The 10687-nt window shown below is 51.5% G+C and overlaps 1 long non-coding RNA gene across 1 annotated transcript; it reads right to left on the bottom strand.

The window, feature by feature from the left end:
• Positions 1-1127: 1127 nt before the first annotated feature.
• Positions 1128-9497, bottom strand: LOC101154472 (uncharacterized). Its single transcript, XR_008667549.1, has 4 exons — positions 9386-9497; positions 7405-7478; positions 2765-3414; positions 1128-1590 (listed from the first exon to the last, which is right to left on the bottom strand). It is a non-coding gene; the product is annotated as an uncharacterized lncRNA (long non-coding RNA).
• Positions 9498-10687: the final 1190 nt, after the last annotated feature.

The raw sequence follows: 10687 nt of genomic DNA, 5'->3' as shown, positions 1-10687 counted from the left end.
TCAACATTTTCTAGTCTTCAGTGCAGTTTTAACATTTTGTTTACAAGTCCCTCACCTCCTTGGTTAAGTTTATTCCCCAAAAGATTATTTTTCAAAAAAAACGACTGCATCTAAGCAGGAGGGAGTTCTTCTTCCATTTTCTCCTTTCCTTAGTCAATGGTAAAGTCTAAATAACTGCTACATGGTATTTAATTGTTCCTTTTTAAGAAACCATACTCGCAGGTCAAAATAGCCTTAATAATTGTGTATTGTCAGCTTACTTCAAAGCAGCTCACTTAGATCCCAGCCCAAGACCAGGACCACCCGGGACCAAGAAAGCACATTCTCCAAAGACAACTTTCACTGCAAAGATTAGCTGTGTGTAACTGGCAACCATTGGAAAACTGAAGATGAAGGACTATATTTTTTTTTAAGTTTTCCAGCATGGATAATGCAGTTAGACTGAGCCCTGAGATTGCTAATTACAACAATCTCAATAAATACAAATAACTCTAACCCATCACGCCACCGGTCTTTGGAGCAAAATAGGAGCAATTATATTTCAAGTAAGTCAGTTCAAAGGCATGAATAACTCTTTACAAGGAGCCAAATTGTCCATGGGTGTTGAGTGGCTATGAAACATCACGCCCTTCATCTCTGCCAAGGAGCAGGTTCAGGTGTGCGCAGCTGGGTTTGGCCGCCAGCCTTCCCTTGGGAGAACAAGTGCTATAGTCCCAGGTCAGACTCCAGGCTGAGCTCAGAACATCAAAGGAAGTCAGTGGTGGAGAGTGACTCATCTTGAGAGCAGCAACATCATCTTGACATCCAAGTACTGTGCATTTTAGATGAAGCTTCCCCTCAACCCTAACGCCATCGTAGCCAGGCGGAGGCCTTGAGGAAAGCTCCCCAGTCCAGCAGGCTCACCTTTCACACAACTGTACCTCATCCCTGAACCTCGCCTGCACAGTCCAGCCAGCCCACTGCTGCTGTGCTCCCAAAGGGACGGGGACAAAACATGACAGAGGCCATGGGGCCTGAGCAGGCAATGGAGTCCTTTACAATTTCTCTTCAGCATGAACCGGTGACATGCCACAGGACAACAAAGACTTATCATGCGAGTAGCTCAAGAGCAGACACAGAATGCCAACTCAGATGTGTCCTTGCATGGGCGCTGGGTAAGAGGAGAAGGCAGGTAAGGCCCCAGCCTTCTGAGCACGAGCGGCCAGCCCTGCCAGGCAGTTGACCCAGGCAGTGGCAGCAAGCGACAGAGGTCCCTGTCCCAACCCCTCCCCCAGGGTTTCCCCAGCCCTGGGAAGCCACCACTGGGGAGATGCTAGCACCCTCATGTTGGTGCCCCTCCTCCCCTGGTCATGAAGAAACAACAAGCAGGCTCTGGCCTCTTGAGGACACACTGGGGAGCAAAAGCAAGAGTAATCAGCGAGATGGGCCGGAGTCCAGCCCGCAGCGCAGGGCTCGCCCAGGTGCTCCCTGCTGAGTCTGAGTCCAGCCAACAGCAGCTTGGAAATCAACTGACAAGTTGCTGATCTGAGAGTTATCCATGGTCCCAGGTAACCTGGAAACTGGTGTAGCTCAGAAGAGACACCCACAGACCTATATTGAGAGAAAAGGGGAGTCAGAAGGTATTTAACATTTTTTAACAATTGTGATGTTAATTGTGATGCTCATCAGTGCAGGTCCCAGGAGGTGGCTGCCTGGAGAGTGGATCTGATGAGGATCCCACAGTTCCCTCTGCCCACAGCCCTCCCCGACAGCCTTAGGGTCCCCTCCCCAACAAGGGTCACTCCTCCTGACCAAAGGAAAGGACAAGATGCTGACCGCAGGGTCCCTGCTGAAACCATGTCTTTCCCGGAAAGGGAAAGAAGGGCTGCCACACCCCTGACTCCACTTACATATGAGCAGGGACACGCCACTTCCTTGGGTTCAAATCCTAACTCAGCCACTTACTGGCTGTGTTGAGGGATTAAAGAGCTCGTTCATATAAACCACTTCTATGAGAGTCTGGCAGGCACATGGCCGGCCTTAGGCCTTTGTCTGTGGTTATGATTGTTATCTTCGCTAGTCGTCACTTAGAGAGAGATGTGCAGAGCTGCCGTGATGTGGTGTGGAAGACAGCAGAATCAGCAAACACTGAGTTAGAATAGTCGAGGTCAACGGCACAGCTGGGGGTGTGCATGAAATGGGAAGGGGCCACAGCCAAAGGGGCCTCAAAGAGGAGGAAGGCAGGGAGAGCCAGGGAAAAGTTGCCATCCAGTGGGGAGCCCATGGGAACACACGATGGAGGGCCCTGGATGGCCCAAGTACCTGCCGTGCCTCCTGGACCCCCAGCTCCTCCTCTAATAAGCTGTGCTGCTCTGAGGGGGTCAGACAACTCCTCGGAGCTGGGTTCCCTGGAAGGCCCAACCATCACCCTTCCACCTAAATGGAGGCCTGCAAATCACCAAGGCCTCCTTGGTCTCAAAGCTTGGAGCCAGCAGGACATGCAATTGCCTGTGAGCACAGAGCAAGACCACAGCTGGGCCAAACGGTGGCCGCCTCAAAATATGATGTGAGAGAGACTGGCAGGGCCCTCCTTCCCCAAATCATCCACAACATTTGTAAAAACCCCACCACTACGGCTTCATCCCTGTGGATTCATCCTACCACTGTCAGGTCAGGAGTCCCTGCCACACGCAGGTTTATACACTGTTGCCTAAACTCTCCAAATTCATCTGAAGCGAGCTCATCACCGCCGCTCTAAGCCCCTACCCTCCACCCTGTCTCTTACCTGGCAGGATACTCATGGTCCACGTGTCTGCAAGCCTGGACCTCAGCCTCAGTGCTCCTTCTCCTCTGTGGCACCCCATCCCCCCGGCTCTGCCGCTTCACTTCCTCCGTGTTTCTTGAACCTCCCCTTTCTCCCAGCCTACACGAGAATCTGGACACCACTGGCCCGACGGCCTCAGAGCCGGGTCCCCAAGCAGGTTCCGGAGGATGCCCTCTGCTCATCCACCCTCTGCAAAGGCCCCCAAGCAGCCTCTCTGTGAGGCTGCACCCTGCAAAGCTGGCATTTGTCTTGGCCCTAAATGGCCGAATATTGTCTATTTCACGTGGTTCAACCCATAAGCAGTGGAGATGACTGCAGAGGTCCTGTTTGGAATCCTCAGTAGCTCCATTTGCCAAGCTGCTTAGCTACCTAGCTCCAGCCTGTCCTTCCACACTACCCAGCAGCACCAAACACGCAGCTTCCAGAACTCTCCCCGCATTTCGTCTTGGCTGTGACTTGGCTGTGTAGCCCTTCTGCCTGGCCTTATCCACATGTTCTCCTCTCTCTTCCCATTCATCCTTAAGACCCAGCCTAGCTGTCACCTCCTCCAGAAAGCCTTCCTTGACCAACCCTCGTCCACAGTAAGTAGTACCCGTGCTCCTAAAGCTTCCCTGGGATTAATATTGCACTGACCAGATTGGCTTCAGTGATGTTTTTCCCTCCACTTCCTGCTCTAGTGTAGAACTCACAGGGCAGGGACAAGGTTTTCATATCCCCAGCACCGGGAACAGCAGCCCTTGGTTAACATGTACTGAATGAATCACAGGAAGTGGTGGCTGGAGCTCATTCACACTAGCATGTAAATGACTAATATACATCTTTTCCTGAAAACAACCCTTGATGGAGGAGAGGAAGGGGAAATCCCAGAGCTCCGGGCAAGTGAAGCTGGGGAAGCAGCCCTACCTGGAGAGGGACAGGTCCAGGGAGTTGGGAGGCCCAGCTTCAACCCTGGTTATGAAGGTGGGCTCGGTTCTGCACGCCTCCTAAATGGCTTGGGTGGAGGGAATCGGGGTTCCTATTTGAACAACTGAGAGGCCCTTAAGGCAGTTGCTAAATGGAAAACTTCTCAAAGGGACTGGGAAACGTGGGCAGCTCTGGAAATCGGAGCATCCAAGCAGGAAGCAGCTGAGCAGGTGAACTCCAACTGCCTCTGCTCTGAGCGGCTGGCTTCCCTGCAAACCGCAGTCCTGCCCCCACGCCCACGCACACTGTGGATTGGCACTTCACACAGACTAATTAACAAATAGCAGGGCGATTAAATCACGCAGCCTGTGGTATTTTCCTAACTCCTCTCAGTGGCGGCAGAGCATGAAAGTGAAATCAGGAGCTCTCCCCAGAGGCCCCGCTGCCGACCGCAGGCCACTCTTCGGAAGGAGCAGCAGCCACCGAAGAGGCACAGCCCTCATGCACTCCAGAGACCATGGGCAGCGGCCTCCATGGCCGTGTCCTGCCCTGTCTCCCCTCCCAGCCCTGGGCTGGCTCTGGCCCCCGAGGAGTAGAGAGCAGGTCCCTGTCACTGTGGCTTTCCTTGCTTTCTGTCCCTGGGTCTTGCCCCTTGTGCCGAGCTGCTGGCTGCCCCCCTCAGCTCCCACCCACCTCCTCTCAGGGCACAGCTGCTCCAAAGCCGCCCCTCTCCTTCCTCCCCTTGCTCCTGGCATGCACACTGGGTCCCGCCTGGACACTCACCCTCTTGGTTATCTTCTCTCCTGCTGGTCAAGCACCGCTTTCTGCTGGGGTTCATCTCCTCTGAGCTCTGTCCTCTTTTCTTTGCATGGCAAACAGAGGACATAGCTGCCCCTCGTTCAAATGCCAGGAGAGGGCTGCCAGCCAGCATTCCAGATAGAACACTCCAGGTGCTCCGTGACACACAGACAGATCCTTGCAGAGAAGTGAGACGTTCTAGAGCCTGGACAATTCCATAAATGGCAGTGAGGACTTTGCTTTAAGGACTTTGCTCTCAGAAGCTGGATTTTCCCTCTATGAGTTAGAATTCCATGACAACATGGCACCCAAAACACAGATGCTGTTTACCTCTGTTCATACAGTCAAGCTCATTAAAATTCATTAAAGCCACCGACTATCATTCTACTGAAAATCACTTATAACACATCAGACTTACAACAGATTTTGATGTTGCATAGTATTCAATTTGATCAAATCAGTCAAGACATTGAAAGCTCCCATAAGGGGAAGAAGGAGGGTGATGTAGAAATATAAACGGGTAAAATGGCGGTACAATGGCCAGAGTGCAGAGTGCGCAGAAACCGGAATTCACCTTCCTGAAGGCCAGCTCAGGGCAGGATTCTAATACACACACACACACACACATGCCCAGGCATGCACGCACACGTACACACGCATGCACACGTGTGCACATGCATGTACATAAGCACACAGTGGCTTCACATTGCTGCTCAATGACTCCTTTCTGACATGAAAATGCTACTTTGCACTTTTCGCCCTCTCCCCAACTATGAATTCCTGCATACTTATCCCCAGAAATTAGGATTCACATGGCAGATAAGAGAATTTCTGCCAATTAGTTCACTTACCTAACAAGGTAGGCTCTTTCTCTGCTGGAAATGGTCATCTGTAGGTTATCATAACATTTCACGTGGGCTTCTTCCGGGGAACGGGAAGGAACAAGGACAGTCAGCAATTGTTTCCAGAGCATTGCCTTGCTGGTTTAAATGCTCCAGGAAGTGTTTGCCGTGGGACCAACGGCAGGTGGGCGCACAGGTGGAGTGTGCTGGGGGCAGGAGGGGCTGCCTGGGAAGGTAAAAAGGAATGGGAAGAAAGAGAGGGACTATCCCAGTGAGGAGCAGTGTGATCTTGATACCTTCAATGCCTGTGAGCCAAGCATTCAGGATTTATTTCTACCCCAATTATCCTAAGAGAGGCAATGGCTTCATTCAGTGCCGCGGAGAAATGGGCTCTGGCTCCTAGATGACAATGGCGGCCAGCCTCTGCGGATGGACAGGAGAGCTGCCAGAGAGAGCCAGGGCCATCCTAGTGGCGGTCGCGAGCCTCACCCCAACCCGCTCCAAACCCACCCCGGAGGCAGGTGCTGCCAACGCCATGTAAAGCACCTGCTGAGGTCTGGGAAAGGCCACGCCCATAATCACGGCAGGGCGTTTGTTGTGCTTTTGAGAGTCAGCCCATTACTTCTGCTGAGACGCCAGCATCTAAGTGCACCAAGAATGCTGTGACTAAGGGCTATTAACTGGGTGGCCCTAGTTGGACTGGATAAATTGCCTGACTCTCAAAAAGTTCCCCATCTTGTTCCTTTCCAAAGGGTAAGTGTAATGTAGACGTGTGTCATCATTTGTATTGGAAGACACGCTGGCTGCTTCACTGAGTCAGGCTTTCACTGAAACATAATAGCTACTCACGTCCGAAAACAGAAACTATACTGCACTACACTATTCCATATTATACTCTGTGGTGCTGTGCCGTGCTACACTGTGTAATATTATACTGGACTACACTGTATTATGCTATACTATACTACACAATACTGCATTATACTGTGTGTACTACACTCTCCTATGCTGCACTACACTATGTTATACAACACTACACTATACGATGCTACACTATCCTACACTACACCACACCATACTATATTATACTCTACCACACTGTGTTATGCTACAATACACTACACTATGCTACACTATGCCATATTATACTATACCATACTACACTACACTACACTGCAATATGCTACACTGTTATATTATACCACACTATATTATACTACACTATATTATGCTACGCTGTAGTACGCTATGCCACACTATACTGTATCATACTATACTACCCATGCTCTACTATGCTATAAAACAATACACTATGCTACGCTACACTATGCTATATTATACTATACTGTGCTCTATTATGCTACACTAGTCTACCCTACATTCACTATACTATACACTATACTGCCCTATATACACTATACTATACAATGCTATCTTATACTATACTGTACTATATTATGGTATACTATGCTACGCTATGCTAGATTCGACTATACCACACTATAGTATGCTTCACTGCACTACACTATACCACACTACATGACACTACACTACACTACACTCTACGATGCTGTACTACACTGCACTGCATTACTCTATGCTGCTCTGCTCTATAGTGACCACACTACTCCACACCACACCATACTATACTCTTCTTTCATAGCGCGTCTCCAGTGCAGAAGAAGGAACAAGGTCGGGAGTCAGGAATGGACACGCGCATGATTTAAGGCAGGCCTCACCTCCCTCTGCACCTGCCTTTTATCTATCAAACAGGGACCCTAACATGTCCCTCATCTGTGGGCCAGAGCCATTATAGTGACCAGATGTAGTCTGAGAAGCCACTTCAAGAAGTGAGGCTCCGTCCGCAGAGCCCTGTGATCCTTCAAACTGTGTGCGTCGGAATTCACTGAACATCATCTATCTATTGGATGACTGTCTCACTGACCCCCTCTCTCTTCTTTCCTCTTTTTCTTCAATACTGTTTGACCAAATCTGGAAAGGTTTGAACCCCATTTTTTAAAATCCCAGGTGGCCACAGCAACTGCCTCAGCCCCGCACCTGTCTGGACCTGTCGTGGAGCTGGCTGCACTGCCCTCGCATGTTGCCGCTGACGTTTCTGTGGAGCCTCCGGCCTGCACAAGCACATAGGGCGTGACAGGCTCCTGAGGCTGCCATCGTGGAGAACCACAAACCTTACATGTGGTTTAAAACAACAGAAATGTCCTCCCTCACAATCCCAGGGTCCTGAGGCCTGAAATCAAGGTGTTGTCAGGGCCCCGTTCCCTCGGAGGCTCTGGATGGAATGTCCCCTCAACCCTCCCAGCTTCTGTGGTTGCCGTCGGTCCTGGGAGTCACCAGGCTTGCAGCTGCATGGCTCCCATCTCTGCCTATAGTGCTATGCTATACTATATTATATCATACTGGACTACACTATATTACGCTATGCTATACTGCACTGTGCTATACAACACTACACTATACGATACTATGCTGTACTACACTACACCACGACATACTATATTATACCCTACCACACTGTATCATGCTACACTATGTTGTGTCGTTGTGTCATATTCTACTGTACTTGGTATAGCACTTGGTAGAGTGCAGTGTAGTATAACAGCATGCTGTAGCATTGCCGTTACGTGGCCTTCTCTCTGTGTGTCCATGCGCTCTTCCCTCCTTAGCAAACACAGTCATTGGATTAAGGGCCCATGTAAAGACCTCATATTAACTTGAGCATATCTGGAAAGACCGTATGCCTAAATAAAGTCACATTCATAGGTACTGGCATCAGGATGTCAGCATAGTTTTAGGGTGACACAATTCAACCCACAACACTGAGAGATTATCCCAGAAGCACCTCTGTCCTCCCCTGTCCCTAGAAACACTGTCACCCTGACAGGATAGGTGCCCCTGGGGAGGGAAGGCAGGCACCCTGTGGCTTTCCTCCAGGTAGGAAGGAAGCAGTGGGTGACAGTAGTTTGTCCACTTTGGGGGAGGCCACCCATCTCGGTGGGTCTTCCTTTCCTCATCTGTACGTGTTCACCCCCCCCATGAACCAGCAGAGGTGCTTAAGAAGCAAAGGAACTAATTACAGAAAAAGGAGTCACAAGTCTCAAGACCTAGTTAACATGGGAGGAGTTGGGTGGAGGGACCGGCTTGGAGGCCATTCACCTACAAGCTCATGGAAGCTTCAGTCAGCGATGACAGTGATAAGAGGGACCAGGTGGGAGACAGGCCACCATGGAGAGCAGGCAGGGCACTGCGTCCTGCTGCCACCTGCCCCACAGCATCCCAGGACCACCTCCAGGGTGGGTTTCCAGCAGGTTGGATGCCCTCGATGGAAGGACACCAGATGCTGCCATGTTGGATTTCACTATGCACAGCAGACCCACGAACCAACTTCCTACCGGGGAAGAGCACGGGGAGAAGGTGGGGAGTTGGGTTTCCTGCATCTGTCTGCAGTGGGGAGCACCTGTACCTTTCCTGCATGGGGTCATGTGCTGTGCTGTTGCATTTCCAACAAGTACAGCCAGTTGCATGAGCAAACCTTGTAGTGGACGAAGCAAAGGAAACAGATCATGGTTTTGCCATCTTGATGACTGCCGTTCTGTGTGTACACATCTGGAAATGTGCTAGTCACACCATTTATTTAACTCCTAGAACTTTAACAAACTCTGCTGTCAAGTTAGAGTAACTGTTCATTTTCTAAGAGATTCACTCAGGGCTGGCCAGGTCAGCCAGAACACTGAGTCCTTGCAGAACAAACTGTTACTGAGATGGAGACCCCTTCCCCAGCCCACAGCCGGTAAAAAACCAAACACAACTGGAAGACTGTGGACGTCACTGCATTTGGGATGGAGGGAGGAGCATCCAGCTAGTGGTCCACAAGGAAACAGCATCTCTCCAAAACCAGGGACACAGCAGCAGGCCCGACACGACCTCCACAACCTCGGCCGCAGCAGGCATTGATCAGGGGCCTCTGCAGCGTGCTTGGCAACTGCATGGTGGCAGGAAGACTGGACCCTCGATTCACTTTGCTTCTGGACGTCCTGGTGGCTAATGAGATCGGTAGCACTTCCTCCACTGGTAAGCACCAGCAGCAGGACACTGCTGAGAGGACGATGGTCCTTCCACACGGGCTTCATGCTCCCCTGTGGACTCCCTACCCCTCCATCCACTGACAGCCTTAGAATGGTCATACGTGTGCACACTAGACAAGCTAAAGCTACCTCGCTGTGGGTAAGACGGTGGACTCTGACGTCGTATCCAAGTTCAAATCTCTACCCACTGTGTCCCTGCTGTGATGGGGAAGTTGGTCTCCCCGTCTTCGCCATGGGAGCACTGTCATGCTGACCCCACTGTGCTGATGTGGTAAGTGCTGAGATAACACCAAGTCAAGGGCATGGCCGAGCATCTGGTACCTGGAAGAGCCAGAGGACAGTGGACATTAGGGTCCTCACTATCATAGTCCTGCCCCCACCCCACTATCCGTTTGCCCTTCTGATGGGCGCCTGCTCCTCTCCCGACAGGTGCAGCCACTAAGCAGCCCTGTCAGGAGGTGGAGGGCAGGAGGAAGGAGTGCCAAGGTTGTTCTCCTCCCAGGCCACCCCCGACTCAGGGGCACAGCCAATCCCAACGTGGGGCATCTCCTCCGGCTGAGCTCCCGTGGGACAGCTTCACAGTCTTACTCCCACGAGGGACATCCCTGCACCCCACTCTTGCACTTGCTGGTCTCTATGTGACCCCCCCCCCCCGCCAACCTGCTTCGAGTTCTTAGCCCTTCCACACTCACGTGAGAAAATGCTCCGGATTAATCTCTTCCTGCCATGAGCACTCAGGATGGCTTTCTGATTGGACCCGAATCAGTACTGGGCGTAGTCTTCTCTCTAGAAACCAAAGGTCCTGCAGTCTTGAAGGTCTCCATCTCCTGAGAGTGAGGTGAGGCTCAGTGATAGAAGGCGCCCTCGCAGGGGTGGCCATGGTGGGTCTGCAGTCTCTGCCAGATTACAGTGTCGGCAATCAGCCTTCAGAGCCCTCGGAGCCCTCAGGGTCCTTGGCCACCAGGAGGCCCTGACCAGGCAGATGGAGTCTTTGTTACAGAGCTGGGCGCAAGGGGAGGGGCAGATGTGTGCCGAGGACTGAGGGCTGCGGAACCACCCTGGAAGCAAATATTTATTTCTGCAACAATCTCCATTCCCCAGAGTGCAGATAAGATTAGTGTAGCACTGCAGATAAAGAAAAATCGAATTTCACCTGTTGCCCTTGGCCCCACCTAGGCTCAGCCCCTACCCCTCTCAGCCGCAGGGGCAACCCTTGTGCAGGTGGAGCCCAGTCG

This window comes from Gorilla gorilla, chromosome 6 (genome assembly GCF_029281585.2).
Source record: "Gorilla gorilla gorilla isolate KB3781 chromosome 6, NHGRI_mGorGor1-v2.1_pri, whole genome shotgun sequence".
In the NCBI taxonomy this organism is placed as follows: Eukaryota; Metazoa; Chordata; class Mammalia; order Primates; family Hominidae; genus Gorilla; species Gorilla gorilla.
This window is presented reverse-complemented; position numbering and strand designations above follow the sequence as displayed.